The sequence below is a fragment of the Gavia stellata genome, chromosome 2, assembly GCF_030936135.1.
Source record: "Gavia stellata isolate bGavSte3 chromosome 2, bGavSte3.hap2, whole genome shotgun sequence".
Classification (NCBI taxonomy): Eukaryota; Metazoa; Chordata; class Aves; order Gaviiformes; family Gaviidae; genus Gavia; species Gavia stellata.
Window position 1 is genome coordinate 39,740,979 of NC_082595.1, and position 21,394 is coordinate 39,762,372.

At 36.2% G+C, this 21,394-nt stretch overlaps 1 protein-coding gene across 3 annotated transcripts in view; it reads left to right on the forward strand.

The window, feature by feature from the left end:
* STXBP5 (syntaxin binding protein 5) overlaps nucleotides 1-21,394 on the forward strand; it is a 109,400-nt gene that overhangs the window by 6,005 nt on the left and 82,001 nt on the right. The gene's annotated exons all lie outside the window — the stretch shown is intronic.

Sequence of the window (21,394 nt, forward strand, 5' to 3'; positions counted from 1 at the left end):
GTGGCCTCATTTGTCACTGCAGGCCAATATCTTTGACTTTCTCCATACTTAAAGGGATTTAGCTGTTGTTACCAGGGTGGCTTTCACCATTTGATCTCCTGTCCCAAATGTGTTTGATATCAAGTAGTTAAGCAAAGCATAATGAACTTTTCTTTTCTGTGCATACCCAAGCCATTACAGCAGGACACGTAGTCCATAGTCTTTAGGAAGTTCTGTGCATAATTGGCTGTGCTTTGTTTTCCCAGCAGATATACTCAGCTCTAACTCATTAGAAGATTTTGATATGTACTCAAGGTTTAACTTACCTGAATGGTGTAACTGGGTAGACTTCACCCCATGACATCCTGACAGCATTCAGTGTCACAGGTAATAGCCCTGCTTCTGTGCTGTCTGTTGTTTTCACTTTTCTGCTTAAATGTCCCTCTAGAAGTTGAATGTGATGTGAACTGGGTAGCATTTAAACTGTAAAGAGGTTTGAGAAAGGTGAAAGGAACTCTTTCAGGATTTGTCTGTCTTTAGGATGTTGTTTCCTCAGAACTTTAAACTACTAATTGTACAGGGCTCTGGACTTAATAGTCAGCTGAGCTTTTTTGTTTACTTTTATAGGAGGTAGAATAAGCTTTGAAGCTAAAGCAGAAATGTTGAAGGAATTCTACTGCTCTCTGCTGTTTACTGCTCCATCTTAAACAAGTTTCATTAGTTTTCTGTGCTTTAATTTCTCTATAGCAAAACTAGGACAGTATATCAAATAAGATGTATTTTGATTGTCTGCCAGCATGAATGCAATATCTTTATTGATACTTCATGCCTTAAAAATACACATTTGCAGTTTGAAGCTCAGTTTCTTTCTTGATAGAATTCTAAAAAGGAAGACCATTTCCACTAGAAATTCTTGAGAATAAAGGGGATACCTGTAGAATAAGTGTTGGGCTTTCCACACAGACCAAATTGTGCCTAGGACTCTTTATTCCCAAGCAGAATATGTTCTTTAATTAAAGTTTGGTTTTTTTCTGTTGCAAACCCAGTTCACAGGAAGGAGGAAAATTAGATTGTTTGTTTGTCCTGTCATTAAATATCTGAAGATCCCAGTAATGCTGATTGTCAGCATTTGTTCATTTCCCCCCATTCTTTTCAGCAGTAAAAGTTGACTTTTATGTAAGCAAATGGCTGAAGTTTTCATATATTTGAGGCATATAAAACTTGCTTTCTGTGCCTTCCATTCTCTGGCCTTTGTGAGAAGAATTCACAACTGTTACTCTTTGATCAAAATAGCTCAAAGGCTGGATGTGTGGTTCCATGCAGTCAGTTTCTGATGAAATGTTTATGTTGCTGCATCTGGATAGTTTTACTGTGAATGTATACCAAAACATTCAAGCAATTCACTGAATTCTCTGAAGCTCTAACAAAATTCCATTTGAAACTTGTGATGTTGTTATATCCATTAAAAACGCTTTTCCTTTGGATCATTCAGACTATACAAGGCAGTCTGACTGGGTTTTTTTTTCTTCTCACTGAAACATCAGCTTGATGTTTTTGGTTTTTTTGAATAGCTCTACACCTGCTCTTTCTCCCTCCTGGAGAAAGGGCAGTAGGGCAACAGCTGGAGTTGTGTTTCAAGTATGCAGGGCAAAAAGATTTCAGTTTTTCAAACTGAGCATCTGACTTTGAAGTTGGCACAGCTTCAAGTAGGAGACTGGACCAGATGAACTCAGGAGGTCCTTTCCAAACTAAATTATTCTGTGATTCTATCTATCTGTGAATATACCAAAGTTAAACTAAACTACTGTTTTGTGGATTGTCAGGGTTTTCTTGGCATTTGTATGCTGAAGAGAATAGTCTCCACCTTTGCCAACGTTTTTCTGGACTTCAAACAAATTCTCCTGTTTTGAGAAGAGTACATCGGTAAAGCTACTAAAAATATTGCAATACCGTCATGCCAGACAGACTCTGTGATTATCTGTTAATAAAAAAACGTTTATTGGCTACCTTGCCACCCAATTCAAATAGTCGTTTAAACAAGAAAACTACTTTGCTTAAACATACATTAATCTTACCACATTCTTGTTTGTTTTAACACTACCACATTTCTATCATATCTTCCAGCACTTACTTCACACAGGTATCATTAGGTCTCTTACATCTTTCTTTCAATGAATAATATCCATCCCCTAAATGAAGAAAATCAACTATCTTTGGATATTCTGAAACGAACTAAGGCCAAAATGCCATGATGAGACATGTAAGTAGGTTACACTTGTTGGGAGACTTGATGATACTTCCATCAAAGCAAGAAAACTGAATGGGTATTTGATTTGAAGTGTTATCACATATACTGTAGTTCTACTAAACAGCTTTTAGCAGTACTTGCTTTCGTTCAAAAATACCTGAAGTATAACTGTATTAAATCTCATACCGTAATTCACAAAAATGAACTTTAGAAAGAAAGCTTTTCTCCCCTGTAGCTGTTTTACTGACAGTAGAAGCCTAATGGGTATAGCAAGTTTGAAGCTGCAAGGCCGGGTCATAGGGAGCTTGGGGAAGGAAATGCCTTCAGAAAGCATGTGAAGTTTGCAAGGCTGCAGGTGTTACCGTAGCACTAGCATAGCTTGTTTCCTTGTACCTCCTAGCTATTTGTGAAACGCTGAGGTGGTATGGATTATATGATCTGATGATGTTAGGGTAAAATGTAACAGGGAACTGGACAGCTGGGATGTAGCTAAGGCTTTCTGACTTCTGGTACAGTGCTCAATTCACTAGGCTCTTAATTTGATGTTTTACTGGATTTGTTCTTTCTCAGTCACTGTGGAAGGGCTTTTAGAACTGAAGTAGCATTATTGCTGCAGGAGAGGAAATGAGCAGTTTCAGTAAAGTCATGTCAGGAAAAGTAGAAGTGGCTCACGATTTGATATAGGATTAAAAAAAGCTTGAAAGCACAAATCAAGATTGCAAACCCTTCTTGACAAACTTCCTGTTTGGCAGAAATTTTGTAACTGCATTAGACTTCTTCTAAGTATCCAGGTCTCTATTTTTACAAAGGTTTCGCAAGCATTTGTACATATTACCTTTAAGGTGACTAGAAGTGCACTTAGTTATTATTTTTGTTTCCTATTGCTCTTCTAGAACTGTTTTTTGTTTCTCAGTTTAATGGAACAGTAAAAACCCACATTATTTATCAGAGTTCCCACAGCACATCTGTTTTTGTAGGGTTATCTATGTAGAAGCTCAGTGAAAAAAAGAGTAAAACTTGTAAATTATTACATTCTTTATGAAGTTAAACAAAACTGGAGGACATAGATTTTGGGAACAGTTCACTTTGTCCTTAATCTTAGCTAACTGGTAATGGCTTCACATTTTTAAAAAATAGTCCTTAGCAGTTGTGAGAGAGTTAATACTGCGGTAGTTCTTTATCTTTAATCTCTTGTGTCTTCTCTTTTCCTCTCGCTACTCTTGATGTGACCCATCCTGGAGTGTACCATCAAACTGGTCATTATAATTTTTTTTTGAAAAATGCAGGGTCTTAATCCTGCAAAGTACATCTGGTTAAGTAGACAAGACTCTACTTTTTGAGAGATCTAATTCTTTGACATAAAGTGTATTTGTTTGTTTGCCAGCCTGAGGAAGAAGTTCGTGGTACTTGTGAACAAAAACTGTGTATGAGAGTGCATTGCTTTCCCACTGCCAGTATGCTGTGTTTCAGCAGCTTTTGAAGTTACCTTATCTTGCTGAACCATAAGTTTAAATTGTGGTATCATAATTGGTACTTGAATGCTAATCAAGCATAGCTTCTTAGTATTCAATTGTTGATAACTTGGGTCACCTTTTTCATGTCAACGCTTCTATCATAGGCACTTGATGATAATTATACAGCTTACGTGTTTATCAAAGGGAGCACTAAGTTACTACTTCTGTTGACTTCAGTGCAAATACAGATGAAGGACTAATGACAATTTAAATCTCTGGCAGTGATATTTGTATCACTGAGTTTAGGCACAGTTTAAAATAATTAAGGTCTTGGAAATAACTACAACTGGAATATTTCCCTAGTGAAGACTATGGTAGAGTGGTATAATTCCTTATTTAGTAGATTTCTGAAATATGTAGCAATTCTTTCAGCCTCTCAAGAATCATACTGAATCCTGATTCATCTTGATTTTTACAATGCTTTCATGAAATTAGTTTTTCTATTATCATTTAGCCTGATCTGACGTGTTGATGTTCAGTTTAAGACTCTCAGCCACAAGTAACAACCATTTTGTCTTACAGTTAAAATCTCTCCTTGGTAAGAGATTCCAAAACTGCTTTTATGTCTGAGATCTGTACGACTCGATGACAGGCTTGCTCTGCGTACTAGTTGTTCTAACTTAATCACTTCCTGCAAAGACTTAGTCTGTTTTCAATCCCTAGGCTTCTCTTAACCAAACAAAAGAATCCTAGTTATGGATAGTGCTAGTATTGAGGCAGCTATATCAGTTGCTGAATTAAGATTGATTTTAATATTGTATTAGTAAAAACTTTTCACTGAAGTACAGGAATAGATCTTCCCTAGTCATTTGTCCACAGTAGTTCTACTCTGCATCAGTGGTTCTGTATTTACGGATTTCTCATTTGCTTTGCATTTTATCTGAAGTGTGAAGAATAGTGAAAGTAGGTGAAACTTGAAAAGTGTGTCTGCTAGTATAGAAAACAAAGTGCAAGATTAAATGCTTTGAGGAATGCTAGACTATGCTGATTGAGCTAATTAAAACATGTGGAACAATTTTCTTTGTAATAGCAATGATGCTGATCTTGTAATACTTGAAAAAGTGCAGTCTGAAGTGTTACTGTTTGCAGAATCACTATTATACAGAGAGCAGTTTATAGCTTGATAGAAATAGGCTACTTTATTCATTTTACTAAATGTCATGCGAATTTGTTTCATAAGTGCCTTAAAGGCGGTAACAAAACTTAGTGTCTGTTTGGACAACTTGAAACTTAATTTCCTTCTAAAATTGATACAATTGCAGTGACCCCTGCTTCCATGTCCAGAATAAGTCTAGCCTGTCCCACTCAAACCAGACAGTGTTCGTAAGTAAGAGCAATACCGGTGGAGAGAGGAGGTTAGGTTCTCCACCAAGAAGTCTGTAGACAAACTCACCCTTTTATGAGGTATCTCCCATGGATTCTCCAAGAATTATTTGTCTCCTCTTGCTCCTATATTCTTGTGAAAAGTCTTCTCAGAGCTGTTTTAGCTTTGGAATCCAGGGAACTAAAGAAAGGATGCCAGTCCAAAGTAAGCGAGGCCTTTGTACTTCTGCTTAGCAAGCTACTATTTTATTTTGTATGATTCATGCCATTTCAAGCAGGAGATGGCATTGCATAGCCTCTTGAAGCTGCTGCCAGGCCTGTACTCTCTGTGTTCGATTAACACTATTAGATGTTTGGTTCATGTTAAGATTATATTTTTAACACTTCAAGAGTAGCCTACTAAAGAGGTAATCCAGCTGGTATCAAATGTTTTTAGTAACCTTTTCTGCTAAAGGTCCTGCCTCTTTCCCACCTAGTAACACCAACTTGTAGTCAGCCGCAGCAGATAGACAAAAGCAAGTTGCATTTTTCTGCTTGCTCATTAGGGAAAAAGAATAGAATGCCAATTTTTTGTGATCACTTAATGTTATATTGATAGGATAAGCATGCCTGTTTTTTTAGCATATGCTCTAACCAGTCTTACTACCTTGTTAAACAGAGCAGATGTTCATCTTCACAGTTGAAAAACATTCTTGACTGAACTTTGTAGTGTTGATATTAGAAGTACAGTTACTAAGCTTTAGTGATGCTTATTAATATGCAGAATGGGCTGCACAGCAGTAACTTGCCTGGCATTCCCTTTTATGTGTTCCAAACTTGTGCAGTGAGATTAGCTTCACAGCTGCCCTTAAATATCAGATAAAAAGGAAAGACACCAAAAGAGCCCCCGATGAACTCCTATTTATTTAAGCGAATACATAGAATGAGATTTCTTGCTGGCATGGTGAATATCTCCTCATTCTTTAAAATGATTAGGTGGTAAACGTAACACTTAGTAGCTCACCAGGATTTCTTTCGTAACCTGGAAAAAAGAGATCTGGTAGCCTACCTCTAAAGTACACGGTCTTATTAGTAATGTCCCCATGTTTTCATAAGGGCTGCTAGACAAAGAAAATAGTATTCAAACAGCAGCCACTCACAAAGAATACTACCATTTTCTTAAACTTGTTTTGTACTTACCTCTATCTTTCAGTTAAAAAACTGAACAAAAAGATAGGTCCAAAAACTTTTTTCAGTTACCCACCTGCCTAAACTTGACTGTTGTACTTGTTTTCTTTCAGACATTGCTCATGGAAGTACTGTGAATATAGTCCCAATTATGTTAATAGTCAAAGGGATAGCAAAAAAAAGTAAAGTAGAATGGGATTTATACATGCTTTAGAGGATGCTGTGAGGAAGAGGCAGCAGGAGCTAACTTTTATAGTATTGTTTCTTTTCTTACTTGAGTAGCAAAGGACAAAAACTACTTAACTTTTGAACTATGGCAGTTTAAAAGAACTGTGGATTTGTTGGTTTTAGTTTTGTTGTTCTTTTTTTTTTTTTCCCCCATGTGAATCCTCTGCCAATAACTTCCAGAACAGCATTTATTTGATCTGGGGAAAAAGAAAATTTGGGAGTAGGTGGCATTTCCTGAGCAAACTTTACTGACTTTTGATGTTCTGTTCTTTCTGCTGGCAATTCCCGGTGGGGAGAAGCAGCACATCAGAAGGTGCTAACAGTGAAGTTTGGTTACAAAATATTTAGGAACTGCAGTTTGGCATTTTAGCATATCATAATCAGAAGCAGTTCCAGTACTCTGTGATAACCATGTTATGCATAACTAAAAGTGCATTCTGTCATTTTCAGACCAGTTTTTTTGACATTTATGCAGCCTCTTTTACCTTCTGTAGTTTTCTATAGATAAACTGACTGAAACTTAGTAAACACATCTCTTTTAATGCAGGAAAGTTACCTGTAATGCATTCAGTGTCATATTAGTGCTAATAGCTGTGAAGGCCCCTGTTACAGCAGTTTGCAAATACAGCTCTGCGGAAATAAAAACTTAACTTCTGCAGATCTGCAAGTACATAGACAACATAGCTCTCCAGTTATAGCTATGCACCAGCTAAGTGATGAGTATTTGAATGTGTCAGTATCTGTTTGGCCCCCTACTTTGCGGCAGAACTGACTTGTATTTGCAGCAGGCTTACTTCAAAGCTAGCTCAATTTAGTACCAGAAATTACAGTTCCAAAGGGGCTAGAGATGTGATGGTGTGTGGTTTAAATATGAGTATATGGTAGTCACTAAAAAAATTGTCTTGATAGGTTTTCTCCACTATAAAATTGCTAAAAATGAGGCTGTTATTATTCTTGCACCTGAGGGGAAGGTCATCTGCCTTGGCATATTAAGCACTAGAGGTGATCACTGTCACCAGTTCCTCTGGCAAATAGGAGCTGCCTGCATTTCATTTCAGTAGACAGACGTTTTGGAGATCCTTGCTATTTTGTTAAAGTTATGGACAGGCTCATCTCCCTTAAGTGCTCAAAAGTGACCTTAATTTATCTGTGTCTAGTGCAGCCTGGCCTGGGCAGAATACTTATAGACTTTAGCTGTTACCTTAGTGAAACCCTTTAAAAGAATGATAGTTTCTAAAACTAGGAGGAGGAAGTATTTAGTTGCTGCCTACCTATAGGTTTTCATAACTCAGTTAAAGCTGTCTTGTCCTTTACAAATGTAGTCTTCCTCTATTGTCAAGATTGTCCTGGGGGAAAAAAAAAAATCAATTCCTAGTCAGGCTGCAGAAACTTGAGAGACACTACTTCAATTCCAAGAATACTATTTAAAAGTTTATTTTGTAAGCTTTGTGTATACCTTCACCTGTTTGAATTCAAACTGATATTGAGATATCTATAACAGCATATTATATATTTAGAAACGTATTTAATGTACTATATTATACGTAATATGTACAATATAGTAAAGAAAAATAGGATTGGCTTAAACTAGGTCTTTGCTGAGACATAAAGATCACAGCAGTCAAAGTACAAAGCTATAGTACATTAAAAGCATATAATTGTAAATTATACAAATGTACTTAATTTGGAGGGAGTTCACTTTTGATGAAGTTAAACTCAGTTGGGGACACTTGTTAGTGGATTAATGGAGAGTCTTTAAAGATGTGTAAGTGCATTCTGTATGAGTGATACTGAGTCATTATAAATATATTCTTTTCAGGTCCTAATAACTTAAAAATACTTAGTAGTCTAAAGTATCTTAGTAGCTCAGTGCTGGTCACAGCTATTTGGTATGTTACTTTGGTATGTTTTTTTTAAGGGAGTACTAATAAATGCCATTTGGCATACTATTTTTGTTGATGTTTGACTGGAATGCATGTATCACTCTGTAGTGGTTTTTAGTAAAACAGACTTCATCCTGCATTTGTACAACAGGCTACTAGTTAATGTTCCTTTTTTCACTCGTGTTTGAGGAGACTATATGAAGACATTTTTCCTTTTATAGTTGCTATTTTGATTTATTGGGAATTACTGGTTAATAGCAATAATCTCTGCTTGTCTTTCAAAACCTAGTTAGTCTGTCTTAAACGTATGCAATTTTCAGTGTCTCTGCATGACTGATTTCTTTTTCTCACTAAATGATTCATCAAAAATACTATTTTACAGTATTTGGCTGTTTTAGTACAGTGCTGCTTCTGGTAGAGTTAATTGTAGCTTTTGTCCATTAATAGTTTCTAAGAATGTATTCATCCTGGAAGAGGCCATCTCAGGTGGTCTGGGGCAAGTGATTTAACTCTTTCCTCTTTTTTCTCTTCTTCCAGACGATCGAGTTTGTGTGTGTATGTATGTGGCTTGTGAGGAGGGATAAGACTTGATTCTGTTGAAATGTTTCTTTGTCCTGATCGTACAGCCTTGTTACCGCACAGTGAATTTGAAGACTACCTGTTCTCTGCAGACTTGCCAAGCTTAGGGAGTTGAGCAGACTCAGAATGTGTGTGTGGATTTTCAGGTGATTTTTACTTAAGCAGCCTACTTCTTTCAGCCTTTCCTGTAGGCCGAAGTTGGAAACCCGGGCATTCATGGGGAAAAATGAGTAGTAATCAGACTTAAGGTTACAGTGCTAGCATATCAATTGCGGTTTTTTAGTCTTTTGTTGCAAAAGAGGTTGGGATACTTTGCAAGCAAAACACTTCCAGACTTGTAAAGCTTCAAAGAATTAAAGTGAATCTACATGCAGTTGGCCAGTAAAGGTTCTCTTTGTAAGGGAAAATACACTTAGCTTTTTCTCTTAATACTTGTGTGACTTAACTTTAGCTCCGGTGGAATTCTTTACCATCAGGAAGTCTAATGCTTTTCTTGAAATGTGGTTTTTTTTTAATTCATACAGAGCTACTGACCACTGTAAATATACAACAGGATTATTTTTTCCTGTTTAAGATTGCCATTCTGCTATGTTAACATTTGAAAGAAGAAATAAACTTTGAATGGTACCTTGTAAAGATGGTATTTATTCTCTTCAAACTTTTCTAGCCATATCTTGGAAACAGTAGTTTTTTCCCTGTGGTCTTATTTTTTTTCTTTCTGTAAATGTTTAAGAGGAACATCACAGGTGATTTAGTCTGACAGATAGCAACTGAAATGCTTACTATTCCAGTTTATATCTGAGCATACTGTGTTTTTACTCCTCACCATGCAGTGCATATGTAAAACTTCTACATGTTGCACCTTCTAGTGAGTTGCAGTAGCTGGCTGGGAGTTACATCGCTGGTTTCCTCTTGTATTTTTTGATGGAAGGTGTTACGGAAGTGAACTTTCAAAACTAATTAATTTCATTTTCTCTATTGCTGAGTAGAAAAAGCTGTCTGACACTCAAAACATAAAAACAAATGTTTTAATCAAAACATTTCAAGCAGTGAATTACACTGTATCTATGCAGGTTCTCCTGACTCAAAGTAGGTCTGAACTGACTAGGCTACAATGCCATGTCAATTTTAATGATCTGGATTTGCTGCTTAGAAACTATCTTGAGGTTGGATGAAGAGTCCTGTTCCAGACAATACTTTTCTTTTGTCTGAGCCCCTGGCTATTTTCATGTTACAGCGTTTCTTGAAGTGCTGTTTTCCACAGCTGGAAGTTTTCTTAGAGATGGTGGGAAATGCTGTCTGTTTCACATCTGTAACTTCAGGCTTTGACATTAAAACCGCAGTGAAGCTCTGGACTGTGGTGGTAGTCTACCTCAAACAGCGCATGTTTGATTTTTTTAATGTCTCAATTTTATTTGCGGGGTGGTACTGTGACTAGTGATGATGACAGAGGTTACTTTTTCTTGGAAGATGTGGGGTTGCTAGGTTTTTAAATACTTTTAACTAAGCAGCAGCTGTTTCACTTGGAGTAGTTCTTGTGTAAATAAGTTGCTGAGGATTCCAGTGGGAACCAAATTGCTTAAAAGTCCAAACTTCCTTAATTTTGTACTTTAACAACTGTCATTTTGAAGGTGGTAATGTTCTGAGGAATCCGTCTGTGTTTCTCTTCAAGCACATCTTTGTGCAGACTTGCTTTTTACATTGCCTTCTTTTTACAATTTACAAAAAGGAGGAGGAACAGTGGAAATGTGAATGTCTTCTCTTAGCATTTGAGGAGCAGGGTAGTAGTGAAGGAGACATCACTGTGAAGAAAGGAAAACCTCTACTCTGTTTCTGCAGCCTTGACTTTCCTTGACTATGCAGGAAGTGTAGACACAGGCTCAGCTTTCTTTACCCCCCCGACCCTTTCCTTGCTCCTAATAAATCAGAGGTCAAACTATTACATTTCAGTGCATGTATCTTTTAAGACAATCTCATTGTTGCAGAATTATTGCTAGATATTTCAGTTAAGCTACAGGAGTGTGGAGGAACCTTAGAAGTGATGAGCAGCATAAACAGGTATAGCTCTGCATTTTTGAAGGGTTCGAAACAGTGAGTTGCCATATATAACACTTCCTTCAAGCCATCGTATGAAGAGAATGGGTTTTCCCTTTCCCTTGGAACTTGAACAGTTTCAGTTATAGGAAGTGAGTTGTAATATATGTATAATCATTATTTTGGATGCTTTTATCTAGAAGAAAGAAACAGATATTTTATCTGTGAAACCTGCTATCATATGGCTCTATCTTGTAGTATAATTACCTGCGTGTTGTAATGTTTGAAATGTTTCCTGTGATTGCAACGTTTTATACAGAGCCTCTATTTTAGGATGTTGAGGTAATGCTGCCACCTTTCTCCTTTTGATGGGATATGGGCCTAATCTGGGTTTCTCCCCTCTTCTCAGCTTCCTATTTTCATAAAGCTTAAAGCAAAGTATTGTCTGCAAGACTTCTTCCCTTCTGTCAAAGTTGATCAAAATAGTTCTTCAGCCTCAGAAATTGCTGCAGGTGACAAACAAGTAAAACAAACATTCTTGTAATAGCAGGGCAGATGAGCACTGCCTGAAGTATCAGACATTACTTGGAATCTGACAGGAACTGGATGTACACAGGGCTAAAAGATGAACAGATTCTCTAAAGTATCAAAAATCTCACTGAAGCTAGATTTGCAAGGTAATACCTTCCCTCCATCTAGTAGTTAAAGTGCCTACTAGAAAAACTGCAGGAAAGATGCATAGGAGTACTACCTTGGACTGTGCTTTTCTGTTAATGATTTGTTTTCCATCTTTTTGCAGTCTTAAACTAGGCTGTGGGTACTTGGAAATCTCATAACACTGTCAGAATTATCCTCTTCCCTGTGCTAATAAAAGCTATTTGTTTCTGACATCCACAACCTGTATAAAACAGTAGCTTTGTGTTTGTACTCTCATGGAACTCTTTAGCACTGTCGAGTGTGGCTTTTCTTGGGCCAAAGAAAGGACCCATATGAAGTCCTCAAGTACACTGAGAAAGAGCAAACTACAGGATCTAAGGTGGCATCTTCAACGACTTTAAAAAGAAGAGTTAAGATGAAATGGGTAGTGCTATTTTTAATGTTAGACTTCACATTTTAATAAAATTGAAGAACTGTATGTTTTAATGCCTGCTTTTTTTAATCTGGCAACTTAATTTAGGTTTTTCTAATGAAAAAATAGTGTCTTTCTGACACTATTTTAAAATAAATTTTAAGCTAAATAATGCAAGACGTTTACTAGTGATGTTGAGATAGTGCATAAGCTTCTAAAAAGAGATGACCATAATACATTTGAGGAGATAAGAATTAAGGTTGCATATGCAACTTCTAGGGATGATGTCAGTCTTTTAATAGTCCATCTCAAGTTGGATTTCTGGTAAACACAAGCCACAAAAATACCACTTCATGCAACACTGATACGCGGCTATTTTTTTGGTGTGAAATGGAACTATGTGTAATAGCACAAACGTCTGGACAAAATAGCTAAGTAAAATTACAGGTATTTTAAAAAAACATAGTAATCCCTTTTAATATTTTGGCATGTAATAAACTATTTTCCAAGTTCTAGGAAACAAAAAACTTGAGAAACACTCTAGTGTGTGAGTAGAAACTGGTTTTGCATATTAAAAATAAGAATTTCAGCTCCAAGGTACCTCTTGTTTATGTGAGGACATAGTTTCTTCTTTTGATTTTGGTGGAAGAGTGCCATCTACTGAATTGCTTGAATTGTACCTTAATTTTTAATTTGTGGTGGTAAATTTGAGCAAACCTTCCATAAAATTGTTGCTACTACTTTGAAATAGTGAAATAGTAAGTTTCTCAGTTCCTTTGGTGCTTTGCAAAACTAAAAATGATGCCATAGTGGAACCTGAGGAGGCTTAATATAAAATTGAAAACACTGTTCTTAGAAAGACTATGTTGCAAAATACTTAGAGTAGCAATGAGAGGATAGTTGTTGGTGGCTCGTATATGTTTGAGGCTGATCTTAAGTCTTAAGTGTCATTTTGAATGGAGAAGATTTTTTTTAAGATGTCTCTCTACTTATGCTTTTGAGCAGACTTCAGGGAAACTCTCTCCTGACACCCACTTATTGCATTACATTTGAATTAGGATTTAGACACTGCCAGCTGAAATATTTAAAAAGCAATAGCAGCAGTACTGCTTGTGAACACCGCTTTGGGTATTTGGGAGATCTTCCAGCTTGTGACCACTACCACTATGAGTCTGGGGACAGATTGTCATGTCAAGTTGGTATAGACAGAGAGGTAAACTCGTATCTACCACCTTGATTTGGGGTCTAAGTTTCTAGTTTTTGTCTATGTAATGGAAGTGTTGGTATGTCTAATCACTGACCCTTTTAGCACTTCAGCAAATTACTTTGGTGAATACTTCATAAGTATACTGCATAAGCAAAAAGTGTGCTATACCTGTGTCACTGTATTGATAAAACTCCTAGTGATGAACTAAACTTTCTCCAAAAGGGTGTTTGGAAGTGTGAGTTCTTTCCATCATTGGTACAGAGCAAAATGGTGTGGGAAGCAGATGGGTGGATTTAAGCCTCATCCACAAGTTAAGTGTTGAAGGATTGTGTCCAAAGGGAGGACGTAATATCATTACTGAGAGATAGACCACAGCAAAATCTGAGGGAGGAATTCATACATGTGATCAACTTAAATTTTAACTTGAAGTGGTCTTTAAGAACTTTCTCATCCAGATCTACCAGCACCCTGTTGATAATGTCTTTAATTCTGTCTGCTTTAGTCACCTGCTCTTTCTGCCTTCTTTCTCAAGGCAAGTGAGTAAAAGTGGATATATGAAGAGTGATAAATTGAATAGCAAAGGTCAAGGATGGGGCAAAACCTGGTTTGGAGTAACAGAAGAGTTAAAAGGGATTAATAGTTTGAGAAATAAGGCATTGGTGCCAAAGGGAAAGATGATGTAAGAATAACAATTTCTGTAAAAGGAGAGATATATTAACTGAGTCACAGTAGAGGATCAGGAGGGGAAAAAACCCCAAACAGTGTAGCTTATGTAAGTTGTAACAGCACCTGTGGTCTTATTCTATATAACCCCAAAATGATGTAAAGGGTTAATGAGATAGAAGTGAAACTGGGACTCAGCAGACTAGACTAGCTACTACTCAGTTTGTCGGGAGGTGATTGAAGAATGGGCCTGTATTTGAACAAAGTTGAGATGGAATGATTAGCGATTACAGTTAGTGTCTTCTGTGATGAATATCCAGTGATCAGTGACTTGAAAATAACTGAAGAGGATTTGTTTGGAAGGCAGGAATTAAGGGAAGTATTTTAGAACACGCTGTGTTAAAGAAGAGAGTCTTCTGGACCTAGCAAAGAATTGCTTTGCAGTCAGAAATCAATGTTGATGGACAATAATTGATTGGGCAAGGAATAGTTATGTTCTTTGAAAATGTTAAATTGTCCTGCTTATTAGATAATATCTATGGTTCTTTATGCTTTCATAAGTTAAACTAAATAGGTATATAAATTCATTTAACATGTAGTTCAAACATTACATTTGTTAATGCTGCTGTTGGCAATGTCTGTACAAAATATTTGAACACTGGGAAGAGACATCATTCTTACTCCAAGTATGCCTCAGTTCTAGGAGCATAGAATGGCCCTGCCTGTAGTCTTGGCCAAGAAGCTATGGACATAAGAGGAAAAGCCTGGTTAATTATGAATATTGTGATATAGTATGTGCTACCAAAAGGATGGATGAGGTAGGATATCTGTAATAACATGTTAAAATTTGACATTAAATTTAGACTGCTTTAAATGGATGACAGATGAACAGGACTTGGAAGCATGCAACAGAATACAAAGATTTTGGTTCTTAATTTTATGGAGATCTTTCAAATTATATAATTTCCTGGGTTTACTCTTCTGTATGTAATCTTTGGAAAAACTTCAGTGAATTAGAAGTTACCACCCATTTCACTGCATCTTGTGTAGTCAGAGGAATGTATTTGTAGCAATTTCCTACTCTTTCCCCTTGTGTTCTACCATTCTCCTTCCTTTCCAGCCCACCCAAAAAAGTACAAGATTAGTCCCCTTTTTTTCATCGTTAGTGCTGAAATGCAGCTTTTAGACTAGTAGTAGAACCTGGATCAGAAAACAAAGTGAGTAAAATCAAGGAAAGCCTGCAGCTGTGTTAGTTTAGTTTTTTTGAAAATACTATGTTTAGTCTATATTGATGTTTTTACCTCTTCATTTAACAACATGCTTTGCTATATGTGAATTGTGCATACAGAAACTTATCATTAAAAACAATTTTGTTTCTTGTTTGATTTTTAAATAGCAGATTTTTAATCCTGTTTGCATTTGTACTACTTAATTACATCTTGTACAAACGATTGCCTCTCACTGGCAGCTATGAGAAAATTCTACCAAAATACAGCCTTTACGGAAAATTTGCTGGCACTTTTCATAGCTGTTTAGGAAATACTGTATTTGTGCATATTTATGTAAGCAACTTTGAAGTTTAAGATGTACTTTGACTCCTAGCTATTATCGTTGTTAGAAAATGGATATAAATACTGCTCAGTATCCATTCCCTATCTGTTTCTATGCAAACTACTTCAGTAATTGTTTAATTTAAAAATGTATAACTCATACTAATTTAAGAGAAAAAGTGATTTTGTGCTTTAAAATTGCTGTAATTTCCTGTATACAGAAACCAGTTAATGAACTTTAACTGAGATCTATGTACTTCAGTATTTTTCAAAACAGAGCTCCTTTTTCACCCTATCAATCAATCTCAGATTCTTTTTCTTAAGTTAACATTGAATCAGTTGGCTTCTGATGTTTAAAGGAGCTGGGCATTGTTTTATAAACAAGTGAATACTTAGGGAAGTTTATCTGCATTTATGCAGGAACTACTGTTATTGGTAGCTGGTCTGGAAGTTGAGAAATTCAGCTTCCAGACAGTTGTGTAGTCACCACTTCACTGAAATTTCTAAAGCTGCAGTAGCAAACAGCAGTAGTAGTTTGCTGTAACCCGTTAGATCTTATTACAAATATCGTATTAGCCTAACATCAACTGTTTAAACACCATACCTGTTGTTACCCCCTTCCCCCCAACAAAAAAAGGACAAATGATATGCTACCCCTTCTTCCTAGGAAAGCATGAACTCTTATGAGTGTCAGGAGGTGTAAAAACTGCTGAACTCAAATGGTATTAAGTAATTTCATGATAATGCATCTTTTTTGGACAAACATAAACTATCTGAATGCAGCTTCTCAGCCTTCATTGTTATTTAAGAAAATAAAGCACTGAACAGTCAATACCGTTGAGCTCTCAAAAATATTTGGGAACTTTTGTATAATGTTATGATTCCTAGAAAATAAGAAAAATAATGCATTTGCCAATATTTTGGTGTGTAAATGATCTCTTCCAATTTATCTTCCTATCTCCCCCTCTCCTTTGCCAAGAGGAGGGAAGACCTTTGGGAAAAACCTTTTGGTAACCTTCCAGGACTGAGATCCTAGCTTCTTTGTCTCTAAGGTGCCTTGCATTATTTTCATCCTTATGACTAACAGAATGAAGCTGAATGTAGGTTTTTTTTTACTGCCTGGAAGTTATAGTTCTTTACTCTCTAGGGACACTTGATTTGGTTTCCAAGTATAATATGTAATGTTGAATTCTTTCTGTCCAAGTAACTAGGTCAGTCTGTAACTAGATATCTGCTAATTAGCAAGTGTTATATTTGCTCAAAGTTGCAGCCAGTGTCCTCTGACTGTCTGTCTGACATCTTCCTTATCCTGTTTCCTTACTGTCAGTTTTCTTGCCTTCTCACTCTCCTTAGCTGGCAGAAGGAGAATGCATCACAATGGTCTAGCTGGAATTCCCATAGTAAATCGTTACCAGTAATTTGATAGTATTTCCACCTGACGAACTGTAATCTCAGTTTTAAAGCCCTAGCTTATTTTTGCTTGATGCTGTTATTTGCATATAGGAAAGTGAAATTGAAATCTTAAATATTATTGTATACTTTTGCAGACATGAATACTGAGACATGGGGAGGGGTAAAAACCTGCTTAGCTGAGTGATGTAAACACAGAAAGATGCTATGCAGGCCTAAAGCTTTAGAAGGAAACTCTATAATCGAAAGTTGTTGAAAAATAGTGATATGATACCATATCAGGATTGATACAAAGTCTAAAACTCTCCCAAAAGTATTTTGTGGATTTTTATTTTAACTTGTTTGGTAATACATGTATGTGAAAGGTCAAAGTTCGTTTTGTAGACAGTGTTGACTGTAGTACTTTTTGAATAACTCTCTCTTGCTAAATAGCTGTGTTTCTTGATAGATTGTTCTTTATGAGATTGTTTTTGTGAGAGATCATGCTTTTGTATGTGCAAGTAATAGTACTGATGAGGTCTAGGTGCAGGTAAGATGGACAAACAGGTAGGAAAGTTGCGTGAAGCTGCTCTTGTACTGCTTTAGTCCTGCTTAGATGTACCACCAGGACTTTATGGTAGTTTGTAACTTGATGTAAATTAAGTCTTTGCTTTTTCTGTTGTTGGATTGTAGCCAGACTTGACAATGGAGAATAATATCAGACTTTTAATCTCTATATACTTAAAATACTATTGGGAAATTTCACCATCATTGTGTGGTTTTTTCTGTGTTATGATAATTCTTGGGGACTACAACCAAAGCACATACAAAAGTATGTGCGAAATAAGTGGTGGCTTTACCTATAAAAATAATTCAAGGTCTGATTAAGTAAAGTGGAAAACTGCTACATAGCAATGACTACAGTAAAACATGCAGGCATAATATGGAGTCCTGAGAACTATATGCTACAGACGGTATACATAAGAATACTGTGAATAATTTACTGCCCCTAGTGTTTTGCATGTTATTCAGATCAGTGGTATGTGTTTTCCTCTAGTCAGAGATCTATTTTTTTTTGCATCAAAGCTGTCAAATGTTTTAATACTGTAAGTTGTTACAGCTACAGTTTTGAGAAGTATCTGGGAATGAAATTTAAAAGCTGCTACAGTTTCAGATTTGTCTTAATCTCAAGCTGTCATAACAGTGGCAAATCTGATACAGGAACATGGTCCGTATCTTGTGCTGTACTATCAAAACTTTTTATAGCATTGTAATGACATGAAAATGCAAATATCTGTGTGGTGATAGTTTGGAAGGTAATTTATATTATAAATGTGTCTCTGTACACATAACTGGCTTATGCTAGGGATTGAATTGATAGCTATGGTTTTTGCAACTGTTTTCTATGTCAGATGGGTCAACTACAGGTGAAGAAGAACCCAATATTACCTAGGTCTACTTCAAGTAACTTAAATTAAAAAATTAAAAATAAAAAAGGACTGCTCTTCTGAGGCTTTCATAAATATTCTGGAATTAGTTTTCTCTTCCAAAGTGTGACTTCTAAGGGCAGATGTGCACTGAGTAGCTCCTATGGAGATAAGCTATAAACAATAGTAGTAATTTTTAGAAAGAATATTTTGAGAAAGAACTCAAATATCACTAATTGAACTGCTTTAATTTTGCTTGGGGAAAAAAAATAAGTCTAAGCTTAGGTCTGAAGCTTCTTTGGGGGAAAAAAAAATCTTTTGGATATTCTCACAAATCAAAGTAAAATCAGTGTCATTATGTGATATTAAATTAGTGTGATACTGTGACTTATGTATAACCTGCACTTTGAGCAGTTATGAAAATGAACACTAATGTTAGGACATGAGTACATTATCTCTTCCTTCTCTCAGCCACAGCTTTTGTCTCTTGCTTTTCCAAAAAACATGCAGTGAAGACAACGAAATACTGTTGTTTTCCAGGGTTAATTTCCTAATGGCAGTGGGGAACACAGAGGCGATATTAAAAGATGCAGCTGAGAAGCTATTAATTCATCCAATTTGTTAATATTTGGAATAGGGGATGAAGCACGAATAGCAGAAAGAAATGCTTGGAAGTGAAGGAGGAAGGATGGTTTTTTGATTAGAAAACTGCTCAGAGCAGTCTGTTTCCTCTAGAGCTACCCCAGGTCTTTGGCAGAGAGTTTTTCCTGTCTACGAAATTAAAATGCTTTGCCCATCTTGTCATTATTCATTACAGTTTTTGCTTGTTTTGGGGACTACTATGTGGTAGATGATCACTGCCTAGTACAGTGAGCTCACTTGCCTTAAGCATACATACACAAGGATAGAGGATTTAGATGAACTGCATTTCCTGGGATGCTGCCTGTTTTCTGTGGTTGCGAAATGCTTAACATACACTGAAATGGGCACATATTATGCTTCTACAGTCAGTATTTAAGTGACGTGCTTTTTCAGCTCAGCATATCCTGCAAAACTGGGAGGCTTTGCATTCTTTAGAAAAGAAGATTAATGCTGGTTAGGAGTAGGATATTAATTTGAGATGAGAAGAATAATTTTAGCTACTAGGTGAAAAAGTGAAGATGTCATAATCCTTGGGTAAAGAAACTAAATGGGACTACCTGCAAAGACTATTGTTTGATAACTGTAAGCATTATAAAAGAGCCCAAACTCTATTTTCAGATCTCCACATGAGGCTTTCACTAATTTATCAAAAAGAAGAAACTTGCTCTGAATATTTAAAGCTTGTGTAAACTTACTTCCAGTGCTGCATATTTACTGATTTCTGGAGAGAGAGCTGGTTCAGGTGTCCTAGAAAATGCAAAAGGATTTTTTGTTTAAAGAAACATTCAAGTATTCTTAATATTGAAATTTTTACTGACTAGTTATAACAGTGCTTCCAGAAATATTTGCATCAGAGTGCTTACAGAAAACATCTGAGGAATAAAATTTGAAGTTTGGAGTAACTTGAGGAGTCCATGGGTTTCTGTGTTTTTCTGGGTCATATTCCTCTTGTTTTGGGGCAAGGTAGCTGTAAAGCCTCAATTCCAAATAAATTCTGGGTGAGTGAATGAACAAGGGTTACATTTAATTATGTTGGAAGCTGATGTTCAGGAGAAGGGCTGGGGAGATCTTTTCTTAGAAAACTACCTGTGTCAGTGCAGATGATAAATAACTAATAAGTTTTAAAATTCAGTTCCTGTAAACATCTGAATTTCACTTTCAGAAATTGCTTTTTGTCTATTTCTGCAAATAATTATTTGTTCAAGTGAATGCAGGAGCATGAGTAAGGCTGAAGCAAATGTGCCCTGAAACTTCTGGTATTTCTTGTGGGGATGGTTTTTTCCAATATGGCAATTTGTGTAGTCAATCCATAGTTAATGCAGAAGCAATGATTTTACATTAAAAGTATTCTGAGTTTGTGTAGGAAGGTATCATTTCTGGGGACACCCCACTCGCCAAATTTTATGCTCTGTCTTTTGAGCTATAAACTGTCAGTGGAATACAGATGACTACTTTGTACAGGAAACATTGATAAGAATTTAAAATACAAGGGGGAAAACAGGTGAGGCAAGCTGGCTCTTTAAGCCCTTCCATGCCAGAACAAAATTAAATTACTAATTCTGTTTGGGGAAGAAAGATGGTATTAAGTTTGCTGGATTATTCAACATCTGTTTAGTGTATGTCTCATCACTTAGCTGGATGTTCTGCAGATTCATTAGTCTAGGAGAAGAACATGATTGAAGTTTAAAAATTAAAATACTGCAGTGTGTTGAAGCAGATTTGTTCCCATTGTAGTTCTACTTACATTTTATCTCACCAGCTTAAAGGTTGAGCAGGAAATGTGTTTGAGTTTTGATTTGCATGCAACCTAATAGTCTCTTCAGCCTTTCAACTGTCTCTACTGTGATTGAATATATTTGAGTATTTGTATTCACTTCGGTTTTGATCAACAATTTCTCAGTAAATGGAAAGCTTGCAGAATAGGTGAGTCTAGTGTATACTGAGAGAACAAATTGTACATCATATTCCTTGTTTTGCACACATCTTTGGAATGATTTCCTTTCTTCCAAAAACTAAGGTCCCTTTTTAAAACAAGAGTTGTTCAGCTCTTTGACAAATTATACTTCAGAAACCATGGGCATACTATAATGATTAAATACTGACTGCTTTGCATAATTCATCTGGACTTGTATTATTTCTGGTCTGTCTCCTAGAGGTTGGAGAATTTCCTTAATTTCATATCAGAAGGAAGGGGATAACCACATCTGAAATACAGAATCTTTGCAACTAATAAATGAATCAAGTATGGAGATTGAAATAATCTGTGTTGCTGCTGCTTGTATTTGATATTAATTATGAAAGTATAGGACTGATATATGTGAGGGAGGGAAAATGAACAACCTTTTTGTTTTCTTACAGTTGGTGTGAATCCAGGAAGTCTTGATACAGAGATCCTGGAAATTTGTTACACATAATTTCCTGTTGACTCCTCCTTATTTTGGCAACTGATCTTTTTATCTCTGTCACAGCAGATTTTTTTAATATGCCTTGCA